General features: G+C 41.8%; 1 protein-coding gene across 2 annotated transcripts in view; it reads right to left on the bottom strand.

Annotated features, from left to right (window-relative positions):
• The window catches only part of LOC126184138 (high affinity copper uptake protein 1-like), a 154951-nt gene that overhangs the window by 94493 nt on the left and 47764 nt on the right, over positions 1-12694 (bottom strand). The window lies entirely within an intron of this gene.

The raw sequence follows: 12694 nt of genomic DNA, 5'->3' as shown, positions 1-12694 counted from the left end.
GAACAATGAGGCAGAAGAACTCTTGTACGTTTTCAGGGGCTACACGCAGATAAAGGCATGTTATGTAGACACATACAGCAGCTGACCAACTACTTTTAATTTTTACTGTAAACTGTGAGTGGATTGTTAAGTACTAAGTTTGCTGTGGCTGCTCTTGTTTTTAATCTTTTAAAGTAAAAAGTAGCATTGTACTTCACTGATACAACACTTCGTAAAATACTTCCAGACTAGGGATGATACCATTCTGTAATACAAGTGATGTCCAATAACAACAATGGGAAACTGCCATATAGACCAGATGGGGCAAATCCTGCACACTGCATGTGTGTCTGTGTGTGAATTCCTAAGGGACCAAACTGCAGACGTCATCAGTCCTTAGACTTACGCATTACTTAAACTAATGCACACACGCCCATGCCCGAGGGAGGACTCGAACCTCCGTCGGGAGGGCACACTGCATGTACATGGTAACAGGTACATTACTGTCTCAGCGATGGTGTACCAATCCTTATGCCACGTGTTTGTTGCTCGTTCCTGTCTGCATTGTTATTCAGACAGCACTGATCGTTTTTCCGAGTTTCTATAACAACGCAATATTTCAAGGCAATGGAAATTTTATGAATAAAAATTTCTTTTTTTAAAAAATGTCTCATTTAAAAACCAAAAATTTTAGCACTTCTGCTATGGCTAATTGAGATTTCGGTTTTTAACCCGGTTATTAGTATAAAATAAAAAACCATTATTACAACCGAGACCAAACAAATACCAAAAAACACGAGTTATTCAAAACCATTACCAGTATCGGTTTTAACTGGTCTGTATTTTTTTTTCATTCCTAGCGAGGTGCACACTGAAACGTCCGCGCCTCAGCACTGTAGCACACCACCAGAGCAAAAACAAATACCGAAAAACACCGGTTATTCAGATCTAGAACACCAGTATCGGTTCTGGCCGGTCTTTTTTTTTCCATCCCTACCCGTGCGCACATTGAAATCTCCGCCCACAGTACCGTAGGACGCCGCTAGATAAAAACAAATATCGAGGAATACCGAAGAACACCGGTTATTCACAACTAAAATACCGGTATAGATTTTAATAGGTCGATTTTTCTCATCCCTAACTTGGTGCAAACTGAAATGTCCGCTCCACAGTACCATATCACACTGCTACCGGAATCGGTTTTAATCGGTCGATTTTTCTCATCCCTACCCTAGTGCAAACTGAAACGTCCGCTCCACAGTAGCATATCACACTGCTAGAACAAAAACAAATAACGAAAAGTGCCTATTATTCAGACCTAAAACACCGGTATCGGTTATAACCGTTCGGTTTTTCCCATCCTTACGCTGATGCACATTGATATTTCCGCGCCACAGTACCGTAGCACGCCGCTAAAGCAAAAACAAATACCGAGAAACACCAATTATTCAGAACAATTCTTGTATGTACACCACATTTAGCAATTTGCCTCCCATTCGGATAATTCCTTCGTGGTCCGTCTTCTTTTTTCCTTAGAATAAAAAATTTGTGTTCTGCCTTATGGCAGGTCTTGTCATGGGGCAAGCCTCAGGAGACAGGTCCACCTCATGAGCGTGTAGGGAAGTGATTCCAGTGGTGGTTTCCCGTTGCCTTCCACTGATGATGATGAAATAATGATGAGGACAACACAATACCCAGTCCCTGCGCGGAGAAAATCTCCGACCCAGCCGGGAATCGAACCGGGGCCCCTTGGCGTGACAGACCGCCGTGCTAACCACTCAGCTATCGGAGCGGACTTTTCCTTAGAATGCAATAATAAGAAAGAACTAACAATAGAGAGAGGGGGGGGGGAATGGAAAGGGCAGAAAGACGAAAGAACAACTATTTCATTACAACAAAAATATGTGAATAAGGCGACAAGTTCAGTCTTCGAGTATGCAGTCACTTTTTCGAGATAAAAAAATGAAATGAGCGTGTGGTATTGTTGGCCGGGAGGCCCTATGCGGGGACTTTCGGCCGCGGAGTGCAAATCTTATTTCAGTCGACGTCACACTGGACGACTTGCGTGCCGGTGATGAGGATGAAATGATGATGAGGACAACCCAACACCCAGTCCACGAGCGGACAAAATCTCCAACCGGGCCGGGAATCGAACCCGAGCCCGCTGCATGGGAGGCAAGCACGTTATCACTTTTTTTTTCGTTGTTGATCGTTGTTTGGTCGCTGCGGACGTCACATGACATCAGTTCACGTTCGTTTGTTGACCTTTCCACTCAGTTTTTTTATTACAGAGGTCAACCAGCTCTCTGGTCGAACACGCTGAGCTACCGTGCCGGCATCACTCACCTAACCAGGCGGACACTTTTTCGCGATGATGACTGTACAGTATTGTTCCGTCTAGCCCTTTCCAATCGCCGTACCGTCCGACGCTTCGACAATTAACCTTTCCACCAAATAAAGTATAAACAGCCGATATGCTCACTGCCGAAGTTACCAGCGTAATTATTGTAAGTTTAGCAAGCAAAACACACGAAACAAATAAAAGGCAGTAATGGGGTAGACGAGAAATTACGTCACTAATTTGATAGCAATGAACTCGTGATAATAATGAGAATGGAATACAGGAATCACATAACGTGAGTGACAATACCAGAAAGGAATAAGATTTGGGTTCAAAATGGCTCTGAGCACTATGGGACTTAACATCTGAGGTCATCAGTCCCCTAGAACTTAGAACCACTTAACCTAACTAACCTAAGGACATCACACACATCCATGCCCGAGGCAGGATTCGGACCTGGGACCGTAGCGGTCGCGCGGTGCCAGACTGAAGCGCCTAGAAGCGCTCGGCCACAGCGGCCGGCTAAGATTAGGGTTCAATGGCCATCGACAAAGAGGGCGTTATAGATGAAGCACAAGCTCGGATTGGGGAAGAATAGGGAACGGCATCGGCCGTGTCATTTTCAAAGGAATCCTTCAGGCGTTTCCATCAGCGAGTTACGGAAACCACGGAGAAGGAAGACCTTGTTTACAGTTTACAAGATTTAACCACACCGTATCTTCGGTGGTCAGTTTTAAGTCTGCAGTTGCTATGTAGAAAACAAAAAAAGGTCGTATCTCTTGTTGGGTATATTATAGGAGAGAGGGGAGTATATTCTTTACGATCGCCACTCTCCTGCCTGCCGGAGTGGCCGAGCGGTTCTAGGCGCTACAGTCTGGAACCGTGTGACCGCTACCGTCGCAGGTTCGAATCCTGCCTCAGGCATGGATGTATGTGGTGTCCTTAGGTTAGTTAGGTTTAAGTAGTTCTAAGTTCTAGGGGACTGATGATCTAAGAAGTTAAGTCCCATAGTGCTCAGAGCCAACTGAACCATTTTTGAAGCCACTCCCCTAGCGTGCGCGGCACATACAAGGGGCGATAAGGAAGTTTCCCTTCGCAGGCCGTACGGTCCAGAATCGGTATGCCAATCAAGCAAAATCGCCCTGAGCATTGAAGCAATCATCCTACCGACGCATCAGGTCGCTCGTTTGGTAAAACAGTGTCCTGCTGCGTGAAGAAGACCGTAACTGCCACCTGCACACACTCGTCCGATAGGAATTGCGGGCCTTTCAAGGCCCCTTTTTTAAGAGAACGAAGGCGTGATAATCGTATGGGGAGAGATAAGCTACAGAGTAGGTGTTCGAGTGTCTCCTATCTGAGTTGGCGTAAATTTTGCGTTACGACATTTTCGATATGGGAAAGTGCATCATCAAGAAGGAGCAGCACCCTTCGTCCTCAACGGTGGTTTTCGGCAGACGTGCTGCTCCGCACACATTCTTCATTCTCCGAAGGATTTCTGCCAGTATTTGGTCTTCGGCCAAGATAAGAATAGCAGCACGTTAGTCCTATTTAGTAATAACGTCACCATAGTTCACGTTTCTGCGGTGATTACATACACATATCGGAGTCGCGATACGTTGCATATACGCTGCAGCAATGCCGTAAAACGGAAATCTTTCGTCTACATCTGTACTCTGCGAACCACTGGAGTACATGGCAGAGGGCACGTCCCACTGTACCAGTTATATGGGATCTTTTTCGTTCCATTCACGTATGGAACGCGACATTGTTTAAATGCCTCTGTGTGTGCTGTAATTATCTAATCTTATCCTCACGGTACCTACAGGAGTGATACGTAGAATATGGTTGTATATTCCTAGAGTCGTCATTTAAGGTAAGGGAACCGTATTTCGAATAGTTTCCCTATTTCGGATAGGGGGACTTTTCATATAATAAGGTGCTGCTCTCTACTCGAAGTCATTTCAATTAGTATCTAGTAGCGGGCAGTTATTCATTTGTACTTTGCGATCCAGTGGAGTTTGAAATGTCAAGCGTGTTTTGTTCACTTCCGAGTTTTTACATGTAAGGTATGGTTTTATGATATTTTATTTGATATGTCCAAGCAATGGATCACTGTAATATGAATGTGTGTAAGTGAAATTACGATCACATAACCTACAAATTCTAATTGGTCGCATTAAATGCAAGGTTGTAACATTCCTAATTTCAGATACTGGCGTTGCTTATTTTCGGATATACGAAATTAGGAACTATTGTGTGTGGTATGTAAAGCATTGAGTTTTTACCATAAAAAGCAATTATTACTACGAGACATATGCTTTAAACGAGAACTAACGTATAAGTCTCTGAAATTAAAGGGCGTCGAAAATTTTTATTTAAGGAGGTTTGCAAAATATGTTATTAGAATCCTGTTTAATATAAACATGTTTATAACGTATTTAGCTTATAATATTTTCCACTGATTGATTTTGCCTGATTTTCTTGTTCTGGGGGTATCATTATTGTAAATAGCACCTGGATTTAGGAAACGTTGGTCAGAAGAATCTATGGGCAAAGCTGTTGAAGCAGTAAAGAGTAAGTAAATGCCCGCATTTCGTGGTCGTGCGGTAGCGTTCTCGCTTCCCACGCCCGGGTTCCCGGGTTCGATTCCCGGCGGGATCACGGATTTTCTCTGCCTCGTGATGGCTGGGTGTTGTGTGCTGTCCTTAGGTTAGTTAGGTTTAAGTGGATCTAAGTTCTAGGGGACTGATGACCATAGATGTTAAGTCCCATAGTGCTCAGAGCCATTTTATGAAGTAAGTAAATGGGCTTCCAAAAAGCATCCAAATATTTTAACGTCCTACGGTCTACACTAGAAAATTGCGTGAACTGTAAGAGCAAAGACATTCAGTATTTATTAATGACAAAGATTGGCAGGAAGTGTGCTCTAAGAGAAATCAAAAGACTAACTAGTTTTCTACTGCAAAATTATGGATAAGCGTTACTATGGACGTCGAATGAAGAAGTTGAGACAGCTAGGTTCTCAGTTGGTGGTTGCTAATGACCTCGATAATCTTTTTCATCCTGAAAAGGGCCTGCCGGCAAAAAATGGCTCCGGAACATCATGGGAAGACACCCAGAATTACCTTACCGAACTCCGCAGTCGGTCTCCTGAGCAAGGGCGAAACGTTTCACAAAAGAAAACGATTATTTGTTTTTCAATATTCTAAAACCGGAGCTTGAAAAAGTAAAGTTCGATCCGTTGAAAGTGTATAGCGTAGATGAGACAGGGCTGACTATAGTATAGGGGTCACGCTCTAGTTATCAGCATTAAAAGGAAAAACAAATCGCAAAGTTGTCTTCTGCAGGAAGAAGTAAACTGATTACCCCTGGTACGTGTATGAATGCTGGCGGAAACTTTGTCCCACCTTTAATAGTCTTTCCCAGAAAGAATATGAAGGCCGAGTTGTTAGAGGTGCTCCACCAGGCACGATCGTAGCTTGCCATCCGACCGGTTGGACACAGCTTCCAATATTCAAAGAATGGCTGCGGCATTTCATCGAGAGCGTTCGGCCATCAATAGAAGACCCAGCCATCTTGGTACTAGATGGTCATCATTCTCACACCAGGAATGTGGAAGTAATATGCCTTGCTACACAGCATAGTGTGATATAGTATCTCTTCCTCCACACGCGACGTATTCAAAGGAGATTGAAACTTGGTTAGCTGCACGTCCTTTTAGGCGCTTGACTATGTAACAAGTGAGTGAGCTTATAGGAAGAGCTTATATCACAGTCCCAACAACGGAAGTCGCTTTGAATGAGTTCAGAAAAAGTGGCATATCACCTTTCAACTCTAAAATATTTGGACCCAGCGACTTCCTCCAATACGCAATTTTCTTCAACAACCAGTGCAGCTGAAATCCCTGCACCTTCTATCAAACCACAGATTCCCGTGCCAGAACCACAAGCTCCATCATCCTTTGCTAACCCTTCACCAAATGGAAACTAAAGATTTGTTTCTCCTCTCGAAATCAGTCTCCCACCTGCTCTGTCCAGAAGTTCAAATTCTAGCAGAGGAGGTAAAATTGCTGTGTTTACAAATTGCAGCTACAAACTTTATTGGAGAAGTCTAAAGAAATAAGAATGAAGCTAAACGTTTCCTTTACACGTTCCAAAGAAAGAACTTAAAAAAAAGACATACGACAGTGAAACTGTCTTCCCAATCATCCGGAATGAAGAATAAGATGAAATGTGATACCGATCCCGATGACTTTTCGTCCAAACTAGTCTTGGTTACTATAGATGACGAAGGTAGAGCAGATCAGAAATGCCTCTACTGCTCTCAGCCCTACAAAAATTATCAGCACGGCGAGAAGTGGATTAGACGCATAAAATGTCTCCGGTGGGCTCACGAATTGTGTGCGGGAAGGAAAAAAGATGTAAGAGATAGATGTTGCTCTAAATAATGTAAGGTACCAGTTAATGCTTTTCAAATAAAGTTGTTTCTTTTTATATTGCAAAAACCCATGTATTTTCATTAATATTTAACATCCGAAATTTGGGACCACTACCACCAGAAAACGGGAACCCTTTCTCATGTTGTAAAAGAAAAACTTTTTAAATTCCATTAAATTAGTTAATAATGTTTTAAAAATACAACAATTTTACACACAAAGTCTCGAAGGACATGTAACAGAGAGTTCAAAAACGAATTCTCATTTTCTGTGAAATATTGTTGCCAAATTTTATAAAAATGTAATATGGCTTCCTTACCTTAAATCTGGTTTTTGAAACTTTGTTAACAGACTTTCTCGGGATAGTTTCCGTCTGTCTTCAAGAGTCTACCAGTTCAGCTCTTTCGACATCTCAATGATTCTCCCGCACCATTCGTGCTGCCTCTCTCTGTATACGCTCAATATCCCCTGCTGGCTCTATTTGGTACGGAATCCACTCACTTGAGCAATATTCTAGGATGGGTCCCACGAGTGATTTGTAAGCAATCTGTTTTGTAGACTGATTACGTTTCCCTAATATTCTACCAATAAACCGAAGTCTGCTATCTGATTTACCCACGAATCAACCTGTGTGATTATTACACTTCTCGTCCCTACTAAGCGTTACACCCAACTACTTATATGAGTGTATAGATTCCAACTGTGATTCAATGCTATTATATTCACAGGATTACTTTTTTCGTTTTGTGAAGTGCACATATTTACATTTTTGAACATTTAAATAAAGTTGCCAAACACTGCACTATTTTGAAATCTTATCAGGATCTGACAGAATATTTGAGCAGCTTAGTTCGGACTGTACTTCATTGTAGATAACTGCATCATCTGCGAAATGTCTGAGGTTACTATTAATATTGTCCACAAGATTATTAACATACAATATAAACGGCAACGGATCCAACACAATTCCCTGGGGTCCACCCGAAGTTATTTCTACATCTGTCGATAACTCTCCATGCAAGACAACATGCTGCTAATCCTCAATCAAGTCACATATTTCTTCTGACATATCATATGACCGTACTTTTGATAATAAGCGTAGGTGTGGTACTGAATCAAATTATTTTCGGAAATCGAAAAATACATCTACCTGACTGCATTGGTCCGTGGTTCTCAGAATGTCATTTGAGAAAAGTGTGAGTTGGGTTTCACATGATCTATTTTCGAAATCCATTCTGGTTGGCATGGAGGAGATCGCTGTGTTCGAGATACCTCATTATGTGTGATCTCAGATTATGATATCAGATTCTCAACAAATGGATATCAAGAATATTGGACGGTAGTTTTGTGGCTCCCTTCTGGTAGCTTTCTTGTACACAAGTGAGACCTGGGCTTTATTCCAGTTACTGGGCACGGTTTTTTATTGGAAGGATCTACGATATACTGTAGTTAACAGAGGGCTAACTCAGCCACGAATTGGGTATAGAATCTGATAGGGATTCCATCTAGCCCTGGGGCTTTGTTCGAATTCGTTTCGCTAAAAAAAATTACGGGAATCTTTGAGATCTAAATATTCTTAATATGTGCCCCCACAGCAAATCTGTTCGTTTTATACCTCAGACACAAACATAGCAAATTATTAACTGTTTTTCTTGGTTCATGTTTAACGTAACTCTTCTGCACTAAGTCAACGAAGAAGCCCAACGGTCCATAATAACATGCCGCTTATTTCCAAGATTAGATGAAAACTGAAGCAGCAGAATTCCATTGTAAAACTCTGTTGTGCTTTTCGAAGTCTATTTCCTTCGTCGTAACTGTTCTACATAAATGAACTCGCAGAAAGCGCTCTTAGTCCACGTATCAGCGAAAACTAAGTATATTTTTACGGCACGTTTATCGCCCAACGGGGCGACAACAACTCTGTTGTGTAGTCCCAAGCTGCAATTCACAACGTACAGTTTTCATTTGACGCTAGCTGTTTTCTCCCGATACGGGACTATCAGTTGAGTGCTCAGAAGATGGGGGTAACAGCACAGCTCTTTCCAGCCTACGGCAGCAGCTTCTACACCAAACGCAGATAAACGGGCATGACGTTACGCAAGCAGTAACACACGCTGAAGGGTCGCTAGTATTATCTGTTAAAACTACTTAAAACAGCAAAGCAGGACGACTTTCAATTATGAACTCACGAAACACATTGCAACGCGTATCAATTGACGTTTTGATGATTATAGATTACGCACTAGAAATTTCATTAATCGCTTCGGCCAGAATAGATAGGGAAAGCCTATGTGGTTTCTATCGCAGATATGCTACAGTTTCCCCAACGTATACTTATAATCTTACAATCTTGTCAACGAAGCAGAAGGTAGTCTCCTCTGCGTCAACATTACATGGCGTGTTTTTATCTCTAGTGACTTGGGGCTGGACACGCAGTCGGGAGGACGTCGGTTCAAATCCCCGTCTTGCTCTCCAGATTAATGTTTACCGCGGTTTCTCGAAGTCGCATAAGGATATTTCCCCTGAAAAGGACACGGCTGATTTCCTTCCGCGTCTTTCGCCAATCCGAACATGTGCTCTGTCTGTAATGATCTTGTCGTTAATAGGACATCGAATGCAACTCTCTCTCTCCTGTCAGATTCCCTACAACTTTCAGGAACTGTATTAACTAATCCTGTCCATACTCTCACCGTGTGAGTAGTTTTGATATACGCCAGACACTCAAAGTAAAAACTTTGTGCGTATGTTCTGAATGTGATGATCATCAGTCTATTTAACAGATATCAAACTGTGCAAAGGAAAGAGGCGATTGTATCCTGCGGACTGAAGTGCAAAGCGCGTGCGGTTTTCTAAAGGCAAAGAACGTTATCCCAATCCATCGCAGAATAATTGTTCTTTATGCAGAAAGTTTTCCAGCTGATAACGTTTTACCGCGTTAGCTATCAATGGAAGACATTCATCTTTCCTTTATTTTGTTTCCATTACTGTACATTTTAGACCGTGAAGTTAATTTCGCGCGTACGCGTTAAGCACAACCCATCAGAATGGACATCCGTTGGTCAGAGTTACACACAGTGGTGCAGTCGTAGGGTGTTGATTTTACTGTCAAAAGGACGGTAACAAATACATATATTACAGTAATTGTGCAGCGTACCACTTAGAACTGTATGGGCGTACTAGAGTACGTACAGCGACGTATCGACATGATCTGTTCATGAATTTTCCATCATCTATCGAGCCATCTAAGGTAATGGACTCATTAGCAAGGGACCAAAATATGGTTCAAATGGCTCTGAGCACTATGGGACTTAACTTCTGAGGTCATCAGTCCCCTAGAACTTAGAACTACTTAAACCTAACTAACCTAAGACATCACACACGTCAATGCCCGAGGCAGGATTGGAGGTCATCAGTCCCCTAGAACTTAGAACTACTTAAACCTAACTAACCTAAGACATCACACACATCAATGCCTGAGGCAGGATTCGAACCTGTGACCGTAGCGGTCGCGCGGTTCCAGACTGTAGCACCTAGAACAGGTCGGCCACTCCGGCCGGCAGCAAGGGACCAGGTTCATGTATCTATCTGGCCCTCCTGATTCACGTCTCCAGTGGTTTCCCTACGTCACGTCAAACTAATGCCGAGATTGTTCTTTCAACAAGGCCACGGCTAATTTTCCTCCTCATCTTTGTGCAACTGAGCTAGCACTCCATCACTAACCACATCGACGAGGAAACAGGAGGACTGGAATTTAAGCTCCTGGCGACCACGAGATCAGCAGAGGAGGAGGAAACTAACGGCAGTGATCTTTGCAACGGAATACCTGTTTACCTAATATTTACGGAAAATTAAAATCGGGTGGGGCGGCCGGAAATTTAAACCCCGCTGCTCCTGAATTAGAGTCTAGTATCTTAACACCGCGCCATCTGACGACGACATGACCTTATACCTTACTCCTTTCTGGTTTCCTTGCTTCCGTCATCATGTTTCCCGAGCCCACATCTGACGTCTTCGGTGTTCCAACTCTTTACGAAGTTGAGGGATCCGGCTGTTAAACCATCACGGAATTATAAGGGTCTCTTGCTCTCAAAGGCTGGGCGAATCACCAAGCGGTCGCATGATATGTGAAAGGACTTCATAATCTGGCGTAAAGATACAATAATTGTCTCGAAGCATGTAAGAAGTGGTATTGTGTAGCATTGTTCGTAAACTGAGTGACAAACATTTTTCTGTATCCGAACGCCAAGTTTTTAAAAATCTTTTAAAGTTAGCTTCTGATGTCCTCTACGCTACATTTTAAGAACGAAAGTTTGCCTTCTGTAACTGATTTCTCGGGAGTTCTGATTCCTATAGCAAAGTGCAACAGATGTGTTGTTCTCTATTTAATGCCCGTTCATTATTTTTTCCATGCTAATGGCGGCTGAGCTTTTTTTCTGTGGACTGTATTACATGAAGAAATGCAATACAGCTTTATTCCTTCTAAGACTCGTTCCGGGATTTAGCTCATCTTCAGTTGGCGCGATACATTTATGTGCTAGTCAGTGTAACTTCTTTAGAGATTGTAGCAGCGCTGTGCAAAATAATTCATTTAGCTGTCACGTTTTGCAAGTTGTAATTTCAGCTAACAGTTAGGTTGACTTGCTTTCGTTCTACAATATGTGGCTTCTTTTTCGTTTTTATATCCGCAGCAAAGTCAAGTTACAACTTTCTTACACATTCCAAAATTACTTCTTGAATCGGTTTTGTTTTAGACTTAACAATGCTGACCTTGATGAATCCTTCTGTATGATTAAAAATGGTTAATATTCTACGTATATTCAGTAAGTAGCCTTTTTTTTAAAAAAAAAAACTATATTACCAACTGACATCAATGGTTACCTACCTAGTGGAGTATTGACAGACCAGCATTGACAGAATGATAAATTATATTAAGTAAGTAAACAACATGGTCTTTAGAGTTACTAATTGTCTTGTTGGGAAGATCTGAAAATTATGATCTTTTATTTAGTGTTACTATTATGCTTTTTCCAGGCCTGTAATTTATGAGCAGGTTTTATAACAAATTTATTGAAAATGTTAGAGATATTTTGATGGATAACTCTGTCCAATAATTTAAGGTGTCATATGGTGATGTGCACTTTTGGGAATAATCTATTTCATTGAGTGGACATACGTCGACTGCTCTACGTTTAAAAAAATATGTAAAAGAATACGCTGACGAAGACGAATAAAATGTGATATAGCACATGTCCAACAAAGGCAAGAAAATAAACCTACTCGAAGAAAAAGAACTTTGTTTCCACAAGTCCACATCCCCCAATGTCAGCGTAAATGATCAAAAAGTGCTTTCCAAAAAAATGTTTCTAAGAAATTTCCATGAATTACTTACAGAACCTAGGCAAGTACAGTCCTGAAGAAACGGAACGGTATTAAGAAACAAAAACGCATAATTTTCTGTTCTGCTTCCCAATGTAACAATTTAGTAACTGAATACTGTAAATGTATTACTTATCGCTCTATTCATTTTAAAATGTCAGCACAATGTGTCGATCTACTAACTGTGCGCCTATCACTTCAGTAACATTCAATAAAGTTATTCTGTCAAACGGCCTAAGGGGCTGCGGTCATGGACTGTGCGGCTGGTCCCGGCGGAAGTTCGAGTCCTCCCTCGGGCATGTGTGTGTGTGTGTGTGTGTGTGTGTGTGTGTGTGTGTGTGTGTGTGTGTGTGTTTGTCCTTAGGATAATTTAGGTTAAGTAGTGTGTAAGCTTAGGGACTGATGACCTTAGCAGTTAAGCCCCATGAGATTTCACACACATTTTTTTTATTCTGTCAAAGGTAGTCGGTCACTAATCCAATAGGTGGGTAACCATTCATATTAACTGCAATTAGCAATTTCACATTATTAAAAGAAACAAGAAAAAACAAACTACCAGTAAA

The sequence above is a fragment of the Schistocerca cancellata genome, chromosome 4 (genome assembly GCF_023864275.1).
Source record: "Schistocerca cancellata isolate TAMUIC-IGC-003103 chromosome 4, iqSchCanc2.1, whole genome shotgun sequence".
Classification (NCBI taxonomy): domain Eukaryota; kingdom Metazoa; phylum Arthropoda; class Insecta; order Orthoptera; family Acrididae; genus Schistocerca; species Schistocerca cancellata.
This window is presented reverse-complemented; position numbering and strand designations above follow the sequence as displayed.